Source organism: Clarias gariepinus, chromosome 15 (genome assembly GCF_024256425.1).
Source record: "Clarias gariepinus isolate MV-2021 ecotype Netherlands chromosome 15, CGAR_prim_01v2, whole genome shotgun sequence".
NCBI classification, from domain to species: domain Eukaryota; kingdom Metazoa; phylum Chordata; class Actinopteri; order Siluriformes; family Clariidae; genus Clarias; species Clarias gariepinus.
The window spans coordinates 20,779,830-20,800,314 of record NC_071114.1 but is presented as its reverse complement, the minus strand read 5'-3'; positions in this window follow the sequence as shown (position 1 = coordinate 20,800,314).

Sequence of the window (20,485 nt, the reverse complement as noted above, 5' to 3'; positions counted from 1 at the left end):
ATTGGTTATATAAAATACTTACTAACTAAAGTGTTAAACCTAGTCACTTGCTTTAATAAACAATTTGCAAAATGTAAAACCTTAGTGGCCTCTGATGAATCTGCCTTTTCTGCAACTCACCCGAGGCAGAAACAAACCTGCACTCTGGAGGTTTATAACATAAATGTGTGTGTGTATACTTTGTATACACTGTGTATATATATATATATATATATATATATATATATATATATATATATATATATATATATATATATATATATACACACACACACACACACACACACACACAGGTTATACACCTTGGATTAGAGCCATTATGAAGGCTTTACAGATCATGGATTCAAAGGAGGTTATTGCATATTTTGGACACTTTCAGCATTGCTTTACAATGTAGAAAGAAATATAAAATCACAAATGACCTTGATATTGATCCCAAACTTTTGAGCGGTTTTGTGTATATATAATCCGCTTATCAAATTGGGAAAACACTTACAGGTATGGACAGTCCACACACACACACTCACACGTACATAAACAAATGTAAGTGCCATTTACTGACAATCTAAAAGTGGCCTCTAAAATGTACCTTTTATCATATCAAATTTACATCTATTGGGCCATTTTGCTGTCTCACCTATAATCTAGTGTCACTTGATGTCAAAAAACATATCAGATATCAGGTCACAGGGTAGAAGATAATTTAATAATAATAATTAAATGAATAAAAATCAATGAAACCTGTGTAGTATAATAGATAAATATGCAGTTATGTTGGACCAACTGCTCTCAAAGATTTTTTTAGTCTAATGTTACAGTATCTCTGTGGATAGTAAATGTCATTGCATCCCCCTCAAATCCCCCGAACCTTTTGGCATGCACTCTTTTTAATTTAATATTTTATTCTTGCTACGTATTTTTTAAACAATATTCCTCCAACTGCCTGACCAACCACCCTGAATTGGATTGTGATGCCAGACTGCCCCCATGCCCAGCTACTGGGTGAGGTGTCCGATGTGACTATTTCGTAGTGACAAGGAACACAGTCCATCTTTGCCGCTTCCCTTAGAAACACTGGCCTCCTCTGGGGTTAGATTATTAAAGATAGCTGGCTGGTCACTCTGATTTTTGCTGATCCCACATTCCATACATGTTTGATACTACTGTACCTTTTCCCAATATGAATGTGTGTGACAGAGGGGCGACTAATAGGAAAATGGAAACTGCGCTCAGGGGGTAATCCTTTTGTGGCAGCGAGGACATGGTCGAGTGCCAGGCTGTGAAGGGAGTGGAGGTGAGTGGGCAGGAACATCTAATCAGTGTTTTGTCTGTTTACACTGAACCAGGGAGGTGATAAATGGGTGAGCAGAACATGTGGAAGAGAGGGAGTGTCTACTCATTCCTAACACCCTGAAATGTGTCTGTGGGATTAGATTATGCTGAAAAGCAGTAAAATTGATTTATATGGGCAGACAGTAAAGAAGAATGGCATCCTGTAGCAAGTTTGGCAGACAGTGAAACTTGAAGTAACATATTGAAGAAAGTAACTGTTATACAAATTGGTATCTTTATAGAAAAATCACAGCCAATTATGGCAAATCATTAGAATCTAATCGAATAATCAACAAGCAAATAATACCACATAACATTAGTACAATAACTTGATTAATAATTATATATCAGTAAACTGGTGACATGATCATGGGTACTCAAAGGCTCACCCATGCCCACGGAAACCTAAGGTCAGTCCATCCAGTCTGATCTCACAGAAAAGCCAATTCAACAAAAATCACTGAAAAAATACAATGCTTGCGACAATAGAAAGGCACTAGAACACCCAGTACACCACAGCGTGCCGCATATGGGGCCAAGCAGGCAAAGAGAACAATGCCGCCAACACGGCCTCCGAATTCCCCAGATCCCAATCTAACTGAGCACCCATAGCATACAGTGAAAAAAGGTTCAGAAAACGTCCTGGTGTTAGACATTACAGCACACTCCAGAGGTCTTGTAGTGTCAGAATTGCCCAGGTGGCACAAGGGAAACCTACACAACACTGAGTATAATACAGATACATACAAAAATATATGGCAAAGAAATAATCAGCAAATTACTCAATAATAAAAGTACTCATCAGGATGTCATTTTTGGACAGATATTTAATAAAGCTATGTGCAGTGGAGGGTTAAAAAAAGAGGCTGTTCTAATAAATTTCCAGGCATGCCTCTTTTTCCATATTTTTCAAGAAAAACAAACAAACATATTTAGGCTAGGGATATGAACTTTAGTGCCAAACAACTGGGAAGTAGTCAGTCATTCTTAATTAAAAAAGTAAAAAAAAAATACAAAATTATTGTTTACCTATAACATCACTATAAGTATAATTATATAATCTAGTTTACATATATAATCACTTATAACAAGGCTGAAGGGAAATGGAGTAAGAAAACACAGCTTTTTACCAGCTTCTGAGATTCACACTGCATAGAGCGAGAAGGAAATGAGGAAGTTGGTATGTTCTACTCACACTATTATAAGTACATGGCCATGGCAATTGTTGGCACAATATTCTTACCATTAGGAGTCCTAAGGAATATCATAATGGTTAAAGGAATTAAATAAAACTACTTTAACCTGGTCAGGGTTACAGTATGCTGGTCTTTCCCAAGCATGCCAAAAAAACAGACATTCACAGACACATTTCCGCCTTTTAAATAAGCAAAATGTAAAATAAATAAGGTCCCACATGTGACAGTTCATGTCAGAGCAAAAAAACAAGGATGAAGTCAAAGAAATCGTCTGTAGATCTCCAGGAAAGGATTGTATTGAGGCACAAATCTGAGGAAGGTTACAGAATCCACCAATCAGGCCTTTATGGTAGAGTGGACAGAGACTGGTCTCATCAGACCTGATGGTTTTGTTTCTCATTTTGTCGCCTTTTGGCAAATTTCAGGAGGCTGCCATATGCCTTTCACTAAGGAGTGGCTTCTGTTTGGCCACTCTACCATATAGGCCTGATTGGTGGATTGCTGCAGAGATGGTTGTCCTTCTGGAAGTTTCTTCTTTCTCCACAGAGGACCTCTGGAGCTCTGACGGAGTGACCATCGGGTTCTTGGCCACCTCACTGACTAAGGCCCTTCTCCCCAGATTGCTTAGTATAGATGGGCGGCCAGCTCTAGGAAGAGTCCTGGTGGTTTCGAACTTCTTTAACTTATGGATGATGGAGGCCACTGTGCTCATTGGGACCTTCAAAGCGGGCAGGAAATTTTTCTGTAACCTTCTCCAAATTTGTGCCTCGAGACAATCCTGTCTCGGAGGTCTACAGACAATTCCTTTGACTTCATGCTTGGTTTGTGCTTTGCCATGAACTGTCAATTGTGGGACCTTATATAGACAGGTGTGTGCTTTTTCAAATCATGTCCAATCAACCACAAGTGGACTCCAATTAAGCAGCAGAAACATTTCAAGGATGATCAGGGGAAACAGGATGCGCCTGAGCTCAATTTTGCAAAGGCTGTGAATACTTATGTACATGCGCTTTCTCAATTTTTTTATTTTTAATAAATTTGCAAAAATCTCAAGTAAACTTTTTTTATGTTGTCATTATGGGGTATTGTGTGTAGAATTGTGAGAAAATTTTTTTTTAATCCATTTTAGAATAAGGCTGTGACATAACAAAATGTGGAAAAAGTGATGCACTGTGAATACTTTCCAGATGCACTGTATATATATAACATTTTTTTTTGATAAACAACACTTTTGTGCAATTTTTGTAGATTTTAAGAACATGTAAAATGCATGTATTGTTTAGTAGGACTTCATTGCTAAATCCCCAATGGAGACCAAAACATACAACAATGGTATTTCGAACTGTCTAAATAGTGATGAGTATTTAAACAAATTATTACAATGATTTAATAATTGACAGGGATTTCTTTAAATCAGAAAATTAAAGGAACCTCTCCTTTTGAACGAAAGTCACACCTAATGATCCTTTAGTCCCTGTTAGTAGTGCAATAGAGAATATCATCATAATCTTTATGGTTACTCTGGGAGCCCTGACTCAAGAGTGGAGATCAGAACCTGCACTATAACTCTGAGACACAATCAAGCCGAGCCAAATTGAATCACAAAGCTGTGAAAGACCCAGTGGCCGAGCACTAGGCAATTGTTCACCCCTGTGTAAATCCAATAGCATGGTTTTATCTACTTTGCAATAAAGTGGATTCGCAGCTAAAGGACAAGACAAAGACGTTTAAGCCTGTGAGAATAAGGAGCATATAGTAGGGTTTTACTCCACATTGACAGCTATTAAGAGGACCTCCAGAAAGGGGTTCTAATGAAACCATTAATGACATAATCAAAATGGTATATTGCATTATCAATGTTAAAAGGCACACAATTTTTTTTTTTTTAAATCAGAGACAAAACTGAGCTTCTATGGTGGAGGCTGCTTCCCAAAATGACCTTCCAAAGCAAAGACAAGTTACAGTATACATATTCAGAAAGCCCAAAATAAGGAAGTTATTCTCACACAACATGTGGGGATGGGGCCACGTGTGCATTTTGTGCCCTTAATTTAAGATTAGTTGTGGGTTTTGTTTACACAGAATATCTACTTTGAGAAATTAATTTCCAATCCATGTCTCTGTGCTGATGTAAGTTTTTTTGCAGCAGTTTTTTAAAGAAACCTTAGGTTTCTTTGAGTAAGAAAGAAATAATGTGATCCAAAAGCTATGAACAGAGGTGCGATCAAGAAGGTACTTTTTTAGAAAAAAGAAGATGATATCAGTCCTGTTCTACATTTGAGAAGGTTGTCTTGGCACATAAAATTACCCTGCTTCCTACTGAATAATATTCCTGTCCTGCAGCCTCAGAATTGTTTCATGTACAGGTAGGTGGACCCGCATAAGGGCCATTTCCATGTTCCCAGACCACTGAGACCCAAGAATGTTTACAGGATGTTTGAAGATGATATGTTGTCGAAAAAAAGGCGCCTACTTCACAAAAAAAAAAAAAACCTCTTGAGGAATCTAATGAAAAAAGGGTGCTCAATGTGTAAATCCATTTCATGTCTGATTGAGAGATTACATACTATTTTCCAAAAAGGAAAAAAAGCAGTTTAAAAGTTAAGTGGGCAATTTATGAGTGATTTCATTTGTGAGCTCAGAACTATTATTCTATAGTGTGGTAGACATTTGCATGAGATTGCCCCCAAACCAGCTTTTTGTAATACACAGTACATTTTCAGTCCATTTTAATTATTCATTCGGCAGATGCTCACACCAACTGACCAAAAACAAGTGCATGAGAGATACAAAAACTGAATAATAAGAAAAGGTTTGTGCACCTTTTAAAGGGAAAAACCAAAAAAATGGTTTTAAATTAAAGAGAGTGTGCCCTCTGGTGGTTTGGCTGAGAAGTATCCAAAATAGGCATTGATGTCCCCATGCATTTGGAAGGGGTGAGTGCCTTGTTACCAAGTTTCAGATCTCAGTTATGCAAACTTAGGACAATATCAAGGCATCGAGAAGCAACACTGGTTGTATGATACAAGTATGATACTTCTCAATGGAGAAGCAAGTAACATGATAGCATCTGTAATCACCTGCAAAATATTTGCCAGTATAAAAAAAATGCACTTGTGCACAATAATTGAGGGGCAAAAATGTGTAAAATTTGTTTTGTTTTTGCAGCAGCTGCAGTTATTTTTAAAGCCAAAAGCTTGGGCTCACTGAATCAATAATAAGCCACAAATTCTTCAAGATTCAAAAAGTAGCATAGTAGGATCATAAAACAAGTTATAATAATACATTCTAATTATGCATATTTTAGATCACTATTTGTTATATTAGTTTGTATATGTTCTGAGAATTTAACTATGGGGTAAAACAACATGAACATTAATTCTTTACCAGTCAATTTTATTATATTTTTTATTTTTTTAAATATTTTTATTTATATAACAGCTTTTCTCCATAATTGTCTATTTGGGATGTTCTGACCATTACTATTTAAAAAGTTGTATTACATTGTAAGCAAAACCTTTATCCAGATAAACAGAATTTATCACACTTCATCAAAGTCTTTAAAGGCCTAAATTACTAGGAATAAATATCATATATTTTTTTTATTCCACTGCAGACACCACTAATGAAATAAGTTTATGTCTCCATTTGATTATTTAGCCTTGTAATCACATTGGCTGTAATAAAATGTGATTAAATTATATGTGAATAGACAGCTTATACAGGAACACAGAGTTGTAGTCTAGCTGCTAGGTATTTGTTTGCTTTTTAGCTTTGAACCGTTCAATTAAACTTTTGATGCCTCAGATCATGCTGACTCACATCTGAAATTACTTGTCAGCAACTGGTGCATCTGGGGGTGAGGTGTTTAAAAGAATAAGAAGTGGTTGATGTTCACTGAAACAAAGGTGGGTAGTAATGAGATACAGGGAGTGCAGAATTATTGGGCAAATGAGTATTTTGTCCACATCATCCTCTTTATGCATGTTGTCTTACTCCAAGCTGTATAGGCTCGAAAGCCTACTACCAATTAAGCATATTAGGTGATGTGCATCTGGGCTGGCAAGAAAGGGTATAAAAAAAAAAAGAAAAACTAATGACATGGCCTCCTTGTTCACCTGATCTGAACCCCATTGAGAACCTGTGGTCCATCATCAAATGTGAGATTTACAAGGAGGGAAAACAGTACACCTCTCTGAACAGTGTCTGGGAGGCTGTGGTTGCTGCTGCACGCAATGTTGATGGTGAACGGATCAAAACACTGACAGAATCCATGGATGGCAGGCTTTTGAGTGTCCTTGCAAAGAAAGGTGGCTATATTGGTCACTGATTTGTTTTGTTTTTGAATGTCAGAAATGTATATTTGTGAATGTGGAGATGTTATATTGGTTTCACTGGTAAAAATAAATAATTGAAATGGGTATATATTTGTTTTTTGTTAAGTTGCCTAATAATTATGCACAGTAATAGTCACCTGCGCACACAGATATCCCCCTAAAATAGCTAAAACAAACTAAAAACTACTTCCAAAAATATTCAGCTTTGATATTAATGAGTTTTTTGGGTTCACTGAGAATATGGGTGTTGTTCAATAATAAAATTATTCCTCAAAAATACAACTTGCCTAATAATTCTGCACTCCCTGTACATTTACTCTGTAACATTTACTTAATTTATCTCTATGAGTAGTTTACCTGCACCATACTTTTTACTTTTACTTGAGTGAATTTGTGAAGAAGAACCACTACTCTTTCTCTGCTACATTTGTCTACACCCAATTCGTTACTTTTTTAACCGTGTATTCAACATACAGTATTAGATATTCTATATTTTTGCAAGGGAAATGCAGCTGGTGAATCTACCACATGACTGTGTTTCACCAATCAGACGTAGCAATGATAATCACATAACCCTGTTTGACCAGTAACAATAACCACATGTAGTCACATGACCACACACAAACTGGCTGCGAGAAAAATCGTTGACAATAGCGGGGAAAAAATTTTCAGCTGTGGTAGACAGCGAATAAAAACAGACAAATGGCAGAGGCATCTGTCTCCAATGCTACAGCAGAAGAGTTGAATTTATCCCCTGGCCTCATATACAAAGCATGTTTCACTGACACACAGTGCTAAAGAACAGTTTAATAATGAGGTGTCTTCTCTGTCTGCCAAAACAGAGAGATTTCAGCATATAAAAACTCAACTTCTAACTTGAGGAAACATGTCGCAGTTAGTTAAGCTGTTTCATTGAATGTTGCAATATTAGCATATATAGTTAGCAAATAAGCCAGAGGCCAAAAATATGTTTCTTACATTACATCTGCTGGACACAGTTTATGGTAAAGTGAGACTTCTGGAACACGTTATTTTCTATCTCCATTCTATAAGTCATTTGGAGGGCAACTGATTATACTGTACATTATAACTTACACTGGAAATAGTTTATCCTGTTCAAACATACATATCTTATTTACAGTAACATATGTATTTGTTTCAAAAGATTTATGTTGTGGAAAAAAGTGAGCTTTGGAAATCTGTATTACTTGTTCCTTAATTTGCTATTTTGTAAAAATATTTATTTTTATTCATTAATTTTATTATTTGGAGATGGCAGAATTTGTACATTATTTTATCATTTTGTCTGGCTGCTTACATAAATTCTAAAAAAAAAAAAAAAAAAAGGAAAAAAAAGGACATTACGATGAAAGTCTTTTTACCAAATACTTTAGTTTACTCTTACTTAAGTAATTTTTTTTGATGACTACTTTTTACTTTTACTTAAGCAATATTATTTTGAAGTACAGCTACTGTACTCTTACTTGAGTCTAATTTTTGGCTACTTTACCCACCTCTGCACTGCAGTGATGTGAGCTGGGTGCTTAAATGGTTGGAAAGAGTTGGACCATGACAGTAATTTCAAATGGTTTAAGTGAAACTGAATAGAGCGTCACATAGCATTAAACAACTATTCACTCTTAGGAAAGACAAGTCAGTAATCATGTCCCTCTGACAGAATGCACTGATGAGTACAGACTCGCACCATAAACTTTCAGGTGGTAATGTCTGAAAGACTATTGTGTACTCAGCTGCAAATTGTGATCTTCGATTTAGGGAAATGAGATCCATCCATTATCTATACTGCTTATCCTAGGGAGCTTGAAACACAAGGCAGGAGACACCAGGGTGCCAACCCACTGCAGGGCATAAGCACACATACTCACAAGCCCAATAAAAGACTGACACCCTACATCATATGACTTTAGAGGGGAGGGAGGTGGGGGGGAATACCACAAAAACTGAATTACCTGGAGGAAACCCCCTTGAGGTTGGTGCTACTCACTAAACCACTGGGCCAAATATTCAGGATTCCCTGGTAAATGTAGATGCTTTCAGGGTAGTCAAGTCATGTTTAGCCATTCATGTAGTTATCTACTGTTCTTGTATTCCTGTAAATATATTAAAGAAAATTTATTAAACTGAAGAGACTTTAAAATGGGGCGGCACAGTGGTGTACATAATGCGTAGCACTGTCTCCTTGTACCTTCAGGGTCTGGGTTCGATTACTGGCCAGGCTCAATTTCTGTCTCAATGTGCACCTCAACTCTCCTGTTTCCACAGGGTACAATGTACAAACTCGTACTTTAGTCACTCGTGCCAATGCCAAATGTTGGTTTCAATGGTGCCAGCATTGAAAATCTTGGGCTGGGGACAATGTGAAACATGTATTGTTCTCTAATGAGTCCACCTTCACTGTCTTTACCACATCTGGGAGAGTTACAGTGTGGAGAAGCCCCAAAAAAGCATACCACCCAGACTGTTGCATGCCCAGAGTGAAGCATGGCGATTGATCAGTGATGGTTTGGGCTGCCATACTTGTGCTAGATAGGCGCATCACTGCCAAGCACTACTGAACTATTCTGGAGGACCATGTGCACTCAATGGTTCAAACATTGTATCCTAAAGGCGGTGCTGTGTATCAAGATGATAATGCTCCAATATACACAGCAAGACTGGCGAGTGGTTTAATCAATATAAAAGTGAAGTTGAACATCTCCCATGGCCTGGACAGTCACCAGAATTAAATATTATTGAGCCACTTTGGGGTGTTTTGGAGAAGCAAGTCAGGAAACGTTTTCCTCTGCCAGCATCACATAGTGACCTGGCCACTATTCTGCAAGAAGAATGGCTCAAAATCCCTCGGGCCACTGTTCAGGACTTGTATCTGTCAGTACCAAGATGAACTGATGCTGTATTGGCTGCAAAAGGAGGCCCTACACCATACTAATTAATTAGTGTGGTCTAAAACCAGGGGTTTTTAAGTTTCATTGTCCAACCCCTATATGTGTCCCCTGCGATGGATTTGTACCCTGTCCAGGGTGTACCCCGCCTCGTGCCCTAAGCCTCCTGGGATGGGCTCCAGACCCCCATGACCCTGAATACAGGATGAAGAGGTATAGACAATGAGTGAGTGAGACTTAAAAATGGATTCAAATCAAAAGGTATGAACCTTAGTTCTTAACCATAGTTACATATTTTATTAAAGTTTCTAATATGCAGCTCATTGCTGGCTAAAAGGATAACTCCCAGCAATCTGATACTAGCATAGCAAAGCTGGCTAGCATGTTACCTACTGTAAATCCTTAGGCTAGACAGATACCTTATATCAGATGTTTAAAATCAGTGTAAAAAAAACTAGCTTTTTATTTATTTATTTATTTATTTATTTATTTATTATACAAAAATATAATATGGAGACATGTCCAAGAAAGGACTTCATATATATGACAACTGAGCTAAAGTCTTTCTTTTTGATTCACTGTTTTCTACATAAAAACTGGGTGACATACTGTATATTATATATAGTCTATATATCACATTTTTGAATGGATACTTTTCTCTCATGGATTTGAAAATGCTATCAAAATATGTGTTTGGAAATTTATATTTGTAAATATGTTTAGTAAATATGTAAAAATGTTGAATTCTACATCTTGAAAGGAGAAGGTGTATCCAAGATGACTCTTACTTGAATTAAGTGGTTACTGAAGATGAATTAAATACACGTCTTCAAACGAAAACCTCACCCCTAGTAAGATTAAAAGAAATATATAAAAATATCCACAGGTAAAATGTAAAGGTATTATACTACTGTAAATGTATTAAATTATGTGATGTTCATCATTAAATTATAGAAAATTCATATTTAAATACTTTTTTCACTATTCAGATTTTTTAACTTCTCTGTTCTGTTCAAATAAATTATTAAATCATTGTGTCATTTTAAACATTATTTTGTATTTGGTATATTGAATTGATTTGGTATTTGTGCACATGTCCTACTGATAACACACAGAATAAACTTAATCCTAAACTATTAAAGAGTTTCAGTGCTCCATCTCTGCTAAGGTGCTATTTAATCTGGAATTAAATTATGTCAATACATCTGGCAATGTGATTTACAGCAAAAAGATGGCACTTGAATAGTGTCCATAAATCAGTAAACTGAGATTGTTCAGCTTTTGTCTGCATTAGTGCGGTGCAATACTGCCATCTAGTAGAATTTACAAATGCAGATAATCGAGGCAAATATATACAAATTAGGAATTTTACCATTTTTAATGTGATGGTAATGGATAAATATTACCAGCAAAACATCAGCAATCTTAGATATAATTGAAATTTTAAAACTGGTTCTACTAATATAGAGGGCCAACAGGTGCCAGGTAATATTGTTCACAAGATTGTGCAAAAGGTCAGTTCAAGAGACTAGTCTGTCTATACTATGCAGTCTGCACAAACTACAGTTCTAATAATACAGTATGTATATAAAATATGTATCCCGTAAAGGTTTACAGGATAACCTTCCAATGTTACAGGAAAGTGCAGTGAAACAATAGATGGTACTGCTCCATAGCAAGGATGTGACCCTAAACGCAAGTACCTGCCCATGTTAATAATCCTTCTTTGTTCGAGACGGCATTTGCCAGGTAATAATGTCCAAGTTCTGCTTACTTTTCAAAAACATAGCCATAAGCAGAGGTGGATTGTCGGGTGCTGAAAGTGTGTGTGAGTTATGTGTGTGTGAGTGTGTGTGTGTGTTTTTACTGATCCACGGCCTTGGCAAGACTCTCACTGAATTGTGCTTTTAACAGCAGACACAAAGTGGCTGTGCAGAAGTCTGGCTTAATCAGTAGATCCAGAGCAAGCAGGCCAGAAGTGTTGCTGGCAAAAAAAAAACACTCTAAGGTAACATGAGGAAAAAACTGAGAGTAACCAGACTCAAAGGGAACATCCGTGAGTTCCCAATATCCTCCCATTTCTATTTCGATTTCTGCAACCATGGGTTTTCAAGCTGCCTCAGCTGAACCAGAAGAGCTTTTAATAAGAAGGTGTTTTATTTTATTTTATTTGATTTTTTTGTGTGGTTGGAGCTGGTGAGTTTCTTTTAGGTACCCTGGTTTCCTCCTAAAGACCAAGTACATGCAGACTGGGCATATCTAAATTGCCCATTAAGGGAGGTTTGATTGGCATGGTTTGTACAACAGTATACTGTATATCGCCTAGTGCCTAGCGCCAAGTCCCTAGGGATATTCTCTATCACCCTCATAGAGAATGAGTATTTGAGGGAGTGTCTCTACTTAAAAGGGTTTTTCCTCAGGCCTGGTGTGCAGTGGGTTACAGTCATGACAGCCATAGATGCAACCCCATTTGTCCACTGCAAAAACCTCAAAATACAAGGTGTTCAACCTGAGACTGGTAAGCATCCCCACACCTGGGTGAATGTTATCTGCTGTAGGAACAGGATGTACAAATGTGGAATCACATTTTTTAAATGTATATAATTTAATGTGGCAGTACAGCAGAACAGTTTAAGGTGACAAACTTGCATAGCTTCTCATTTATTAATGCATCTTAATGACACTCAGTAATGCTATACACTATTCTGATGCTATACTTTGGCATGTGCATGAGCTGAGATGAACTCAGACATAATGATCACCGTGTTGAGTGCTGATTAGTGTCCGTATTGCTCTAGACTTGGAAGAGAGCGCATTTGCAGCAGGCAGACACGAAAGAGGTGAACTTCCTCTGAACCCGTCTCGTTTGCTTGCACGTTATGTCCTCTGTGAGTTGCTGCTGCCCCAGACGTTTGCTCCCTGTATGTTGTCTGGTTCTGATTTAGTACAGATGGCACAGATTTTCTTCAGTTGACATAAGGTCTATGGAATTAGAGTATATTGTTCAGTTTCAGCATCATTGCTGCTAGCCTGAGTTACCTTATCTTTGATATTATTTCCCTGGTAACACACACACACATGCACACATGAAGAACACTTCCCATGGCCTAATTTCTTTAAAGGCAAGTAAATAATTTGGTGTCATTCCATTAAATGAGATCGAAGCTGAGTGTAAACCAAGCTTAAAATCATACAAGCCGGAATATATTTATGCTAGTGAAGACTTCAACCCTTAACAAGGCTAGTCGTTGGATAACAGGAAATATGTGACTAGAGTTAGCTAATCATCTTAAGCACTGTGCTTGGATTGTGAATGAATTTTATTACAATCCAGCAGGTTTTTAAAAAACATTAGTGTATTTTGGCTGTAATTTGAACCTTCCTGTCCACTACAGATGACGTACTGAACCTGGCACTGTATACTGTATGTTTTCCTAAGCATCTTATTTTATTCTTCTACAACCCAACATTATTCTTCATCCCCCCCGCCCCTTTCTTGTCCCTTCTAACTTCTACGACCAAGTTTTTATTGTTAATGTGATAGTATTATTATTATTATTTTGATTACATTCTCATCATCATTAGTAGTAGTAGTACTGCTATGATTTGTTTTTGTTATCATTATACTAGTTACACATTTCAAATGGTTTTTATTTACACACTCAAACACACACACAGACACACACAATTAATCATTGCATTCTTTCATTTCTTACCCTTTTTTCTCTTTCCGGTCAATTTAAATTTGTTGTTTTTTTTTTTTTTTTTGTGTGTTTTTGTTGTTTGTCTGTTGTTATTCCCATGTGATGTCTAAGTCTCTGTTGACATTTTAAAAAATGCATTGGATCAAGAAAAAAAAACACAGAACCAGCAGGCAAACAGCCCAAGGACACCAACCTGGCATCGAAACTTGCCAGAGCCCAATTTTATTGAACACTCATTGAACGCACCAGTGAAACAAATCTGATCCACAGTTGCCCCACCCCTCAACCCACAGCATCCAAAGGATCCGTGCCAATATCCAGGTGCCAGACACCACAGCACTGGAGGTCTTGAGGGGCCAGAGCTGCCTCAGTGGCACAAGGGGAACCTACACAATATTGGGGGAAAATACACAATGTTTTGTGTTGTAATGTTATGGCTGATCAGTGTATTTTGTATCTCCCTTTGACCTCATTGACCTCCCTCCCCCTGATTCTCATGCACATGCTGTATGCATCTATTATCTGTACTGGAAAATAACTACTGCATTTTAATTTACTAATACTTCATTTTATGCACTTAACTTAGTCTGATGTACAGTAATTATGTTATTCATTATAATAGTCAACGTGCCAAGGTAAAAACATAATGGTTTTATTTTATTTTATCTGATTGAATGTACATTTTCGTAAACAGTGGTGAGATGGCATGTGGGTGTGCCAGAAGAGTTCAAGGTGGAGGTGGGTCTGCATCAAGGATAATGGATAATGAGTTCGTCAGAGGGACAACCCATGTGAAATGTTTTGGAGATAAAGTCAGAGAGGCCAGATTGAGGTGGTTTGGACATGTTCAGAGGAGAGATTGTGAGTATATCGGTAGAAGGATGCTGAGGTTGGAACTGCCAGGCAGGAGGTCTAGAGGAAGACCAAAGAGGAGATTTATGGATGCAGTGAGAGAGGACATGAAGTTAGTTGGTGTGAGAGAAGAGGATGCAGAGGATAGGGTTAGATGGAGGCAAATGATTTGCTATGGCGACCCCTGAAAGGGAACAGCCGAAAGACAAAGAAGAAGAATGTATGTTATGCTAAACACCATCAGATTTAAAAGGAAGTGCCAAAACAAGGGCAAACCTTATTTTAAAATAATGTATACTAAATACATTAAATATATGAAATTATGAAAAGTTTCATGACGGTTCTATATAATACCCATTTATTAACTCTCCGGAAAAAAGGTATAATGTATTTTGGGGGGAACAAATGCTTATCCCTGGAGTGTGGCCCTTAAAGGTGTACATTTACAGTATGTATAGGAGTGATAGGAGGTAGAATGGGTTTAATACTCTTATATTTAATCATGCATTTGTTTGTAATTTGTTTGTACTTTGGGAAAAACAAACATTTACTGTATTGTTTTTTTAAGACAAACCCCGGCCACTGGATGTACTGCTGGTCCCAAGCCCGGATAAAATGGGAGGGTTGCGTCAGAAAGGGCACCCAGCATAAAACCTGTGCCAAGTTGTTGTGTGAACCAAATGGTCCGCTGTGAAGACCCCAGGAGCTACTGAAAGAGTAAGAACATTTGTCCAAACAAGTGCTGAATAGCGTGATGTAATCTGGCACAAAACTGCTCATAACATACATTCTACTTAACATTTTCATTTCATTTATGGCGCAGATTTAACTTCAGAAAAAACTTAGGGCAGAGGACACACATTGGATCCAGTGCTAACCAGTCACAGGGCACAGGAATTCCCCTCTATCTTTACCCAAAAATACACTGCGAACTATTTTAAATCACCAAACAGCCTACAACGCATGTCTCTTGATAATGGAAAGAAACTAGATAATGCAGAGGAAATCCATGAAGCACAGGGAGAACATGCAAACTCTATGCACACAGACCAGAAATGATATATAAACCCCCAACCTTGTTGGAGCAAGGCATAAGTGCTTTTGAGTCAATCATGCCCCCATATAAAAAAAAACCAAATTATTTAAATAGACTGAGCTTGACAGCAGGCAGATAACACTGGTAAAACAATGACTACTGTTCAGAAATCAGTATTACACCATTATTAATATATGTAGATCTGAGTTAGGAAAATTAATAACCCTCAAGTGATATTAATGTCATTCAAGTGTTTAATTTGTAAAGACACTGTTGCCAGGAAGTTGATTTGTTATCTAGTGACTGAGAAAGGCTCATGATTTAGCAAGACATCTATGTGAATGTGATAAAATAGAGACAGAGGAGAACACATTCTGTAAACAAAAGCAAAATTCACACTATTGGATTTGCTTATATGTTATTCAAACAAGACTCTATACATCTGCTATAACGCATAGCCTGACCTTTAAATCAAACGTTGTATAAAAAGACTTACCATTACTTTATGTCACAATCTGTGAAATCACCTCAACAGGGAGCCATTCATATGAAGTCTTCTCATAAACATAGCGAGAAAGACCCCATTACAACATACTGTAGCCTTCAACACAGTCTAAGCATAAAGCAAGTCTTCTGAGGCGCTAGGCCTTATGACCAAGGGCTTGACCTATTCAGCGCTCTAGTCAATCTAAAACAAGTACTTCCTTTGCACAGTGTTTAGGCTTTCACATAGCCACTTTACTTCAGCTGCAAAAACCCACTTCTGTGCGCTGACCTTGTCTGGATAATAAAACATAAAAAATGAGTCATTCTCTATAACAGGGAGCTTCAGAATAGAGATGCTGCTATTTCAGGTATTTTTCAATTCCAGTAAATGACTTGCCTAAGTTCATTTCCATAAAATGAAAGTGCACCCGCATAGTTTTTTTTTTTTTTTATATAAAGCAGAGCTACTTTAAATCTACTCTGGTGGGTATTATTTTTTTAATTACCAACAAGTGACAAAAACAAAAGAACATACTGTATGCAGAAGAGATAGGAAGAGATAGAAAATTTTGAAATGACAGTATACATATATAACATTTAAGCCACCTGTCTAATGTTTTGTGGGTCCCACTGTGCAATCAAAACAGCTTTGACCCATCATGGCACGGCACTCCCCAAGCACCTGGCTTCAGGACATTAGTTCAAGTTCAAGTTCAAGTAGGCTTTATTGTCACTTTAACCATATACAGTTAGTACACAGTGAAATGAAAGAACGGTTCTTCAGAACCAAGGTGCTACATGCAACATAAATTTACAACATAAATTAACAGAAGAGCTAAAACTAGCTAACTAAGAGGCCTAGTTAGCTGCAACGGATGTCTCTAAGAGGCCTAGATGTCTCTAAGAGGCCTAGTTAGCTGCAAAGGGATGTCACCCTAACTAAGAGGCCTAGTTAGCTGGCTAGTGGAGACAAGACAGATCGACCTAACATAAATTACAACATAAATTAACTAAAAACTAATTAGCTAACCCAGAGAGGAAGACTATATTTTTTATTTATTTATTTTTACAGACAACAGACAACATAAAGTGCACATGCAAATGTGCAAACAATAACAATAAAGTGACGGTGTGACAAACACAACATGACATAATACTTTGTGGTGTCGAGGTGGTGAGCTGAGGTAGTGCAGAACCAGTAAACCTTCCTTAAAGTAGCAGCAAGAATTAAGAAGTTTGTGTAAAAAGTAATCCAGTAATGAATACTGTGCAAAAAAAGAGCATTTACATGTTGGTGTGTACAATAGTTTGGTGGTGTAGGACAGTGTGTTTGCGCTTGTGTTGATTAGTCAGTCCAGTCTCAATGTTTTGAGGTAGTTGAGTTAAGCTGAGTGATAATGTTTGTGTGTGTGTGTGTGTGTGTGTGTGTGTGTGTGTGTGTGTGTGTGTGTGTGTGTGTGTTTATCAGTCCAGCCCCTTTTTGTTGAGAAGACGGATGGCTTGTGGGAAAAAAGCTGTTGCACAGTCTGGATGTGTGCGCCCGAATGCTTCGGTACCTTTTTCCAGATAGCAGGAGTGTGAAGTGTGTGTGAAAAGGGTGTGTCCGATTAGCCACAATGCTGGTGGCTTTGGATGCAGTGTGTGGTGTAGATGTCCTAAATAGAGGGGAGAGAGATGATGATCTTCTCTGCTGTCCTCACCCTCCGCTGTAAGGTCTTGCGGTCGGATATGGCACAATTCCCAAACCAGACAGTGATACATCTGCTCAGGATGCTCTCGATAGTCCCTCTATAGAACGTGGTCAGGATCGGTGGTGAAAGCTGGGCCTTCCTCAGTCTTCTTAGAAAGAAGAGGCGTTGTTGGGTTTTCTTGTGCAGGGAGCTGGTGTTGAGGTCCTTCTCCAGGTGGACGCCCAGGAATTTGGTGCTTTCGACGATCTCCACAGAGGAGCCGTTGATGCTCAGCGGAGAATGGTCTCCTCGTGTCCTTTGTCTTGTCAACATTCAGGGACGGATTGTTGTCTTTACACCAGTCCGTTAGCCTCTGCACTTCCTTTTTGTACGCTAACTCAACATTCTTGCTAATGAGATACTGTAGGCCCCAGTGCTCAGTGTGGTGGTGCTGGAGGTGCAGTTCCCGATCCGTACTGACTGAGGCCTTCCGGTCAGAAAGTCCAGGATCCAGTTGCAGAGGGAGGTGTTTAGGCCCAACAGGTTCAGCTTCCCAATCAGTTGTTGGGTAATGATAAATGCTGAGCTGAAATCTATGTACAGCATTCAAACGTATGTGTCCTTATTGTCCAAGTGTGTGAGGGCAAGATGGAGTGTAGTGGAGACGGCATCATCCGTTGAGCGGTTAGGATGGTACGCAAATTGCAGTGAGGGGGGCAGCAGGGTCTTGATGTGTCTGACGACGATGACAAGCCGCTCGAAGCACTTCATGATGGTGGGTGTGAGTGCAACGGGACGGTAGTCATTGGGACAGGACACAGAAGACTTCTTGGGCACGGGAACGATGGTGTTGGCCTAGAAGCACGTGGGAACAACTGCGCTGCTCAAAAAGATGTTGAAGATGTCGGTAAGAACATCTGCCAGCTGTTCCGCACTTTCTCTGAGCACTCTGCCTGGGATGTTGTCTGGACCATCAGCTTTCATTAGCATTAGCATCAGACATTAGCATTCTTTATGTCCTGTAAGTTGCGAGGTGGGACCTCTATGGAACAGACTTGTTGGTCCAGCACATTCTACTAATTTGGAAGTCTTTCTCATTGGTTTCAAAACATTCCTTAACCATTTTTGCAGTGTGATAAGTCACATCATTTCCCTGAAATAGGTCACTGCCATTAAGGAACACTGTTAATTTGATTAATCTGACCAGACCATTTTTCTCCATTGCTCCATGTAACAGTTCTAAAGTGCCCATCACCCTGTTGCCAGTTCACCACCTGTCCTTCTTTGGACCACTTTTAGTAGATATTAGCCAATACATACTGGAAATACCACACAAGGCATGGTGTTTTGGAGATGCTCTGACCCATAAGTTGACTTTTCATAAACTGGCTCTTGTCAAAAGAATTAAACTTTCTCCAGTCAGTGGTTTTAAATGTATAGCTGACTAGTGAACATATATACATCCAAAAACTAAATGTAAAAAATATTTTTTTGGAAATGTATTTGCATCCCAAATCTCTCACTGGTTTAGAACAATATGTTACAGCCTATATGTGATGTGTGATGAATTAATGCAAGTTGGAACTATCTGTTAATTGTAAATGCTAGTAAGTGGTTTCTAAGTGCTAAAAAAGAGTAAGAAAAATGAAACAATTTCTGCCACATGCATGCTATAATTGTCCAATTTGCACATCCCATATCTGCATACAGGATAAAACATGAGCAGAGACCATACTGAAAATCCAGCCACCCACAAATGGGGGTGAGGTGAGAAGCTTTCTTGTTATGTTCTATCAGCTAGGGAGTTAATTAATTAGATTTTTTTGTCCAAGTTATGACATTAGGGTCTCCGCAGATGCCTATTCATTTTACTTTTTTAAGAAATCTGCAGAACACTGGAAACTTGTGGCATATGACACACTTTCACACCCACGCAGCAGCACTATGCTTAGGTTGAATAGGAGGTACAGTACAGTACTAAGTTTGACTTGGGCATGCCAGAGACTGTGAGACTTTCTGATCACAAATCTTTCCTTACTATCATGGTTGTAAAACTTTGGACACTCTACCCCCCAGAATTCAGCATTTTTGTGTGAGGCTAATGAGGTACTGCAATTCAGTGAACATGTTCAGGATAAGACTTGCAGACTGCCATAGTAACCAGTCAAACACAGAATATTATTGCAGACATGAAGCTGATGGAAACACCAATATTTATGTAGACAAACGTATGAATAACCTACTTGCATGTACCTTATATTGTTACAACCTAAAAGGGCATTTTAGGCAGCTACACTGCTCAAGTTACAGTATGGACAGCCCTAAGGTGGATTATTGCAGTGCCTTACTATCTGGATGTCCTGTTTGGTGCATAAACAAGCTTCAGTTCGACCATTTTTTTTTTTTTTTAGTCATTTGGCAGACGCTCTTATCCAGAGCGACTTACATTTTTATCTCAGTACACATCTGAGCAGTTGAGAGTTAAGGGCCTTGCTCAAGGGCCCAACAGTGGCAACTTAGTGGTTGTGGGGTTTGAAACTGGGATCTTCCGAACCGTAGTCCAATGCCTTAACCACTGAGCTACCCCTGCCCCTGGACCAGAATGCAGCATCCTTACTAGAACCAGAAGATGTCAGCACATGGCCCATATCTTACCCACACTGCACCCAAAGAAATTTCTCATTGACTTAAAAATACTACTTTTGATCTGTAAGGCACTAAATGATCTTATGCCGTGGTCTCTGATTGAACTGCTAGCATTTTATGAACCATTAAGCCTACTCCGCTCAAAGGGTGTATGCTGCTTGTTGGTACCTCGTATTGTGAGAACTACAGTGGGGCAAAGCTTTTCTTACATGCACTAAAGTTATAAATTTATGTTCAAGACAAACTCACAATGTTTAAGTCTAGGCTTAAAACTTATTTATGAATACTGTCTGTTAAGCTACACAAGGCACACTGGTTCACAA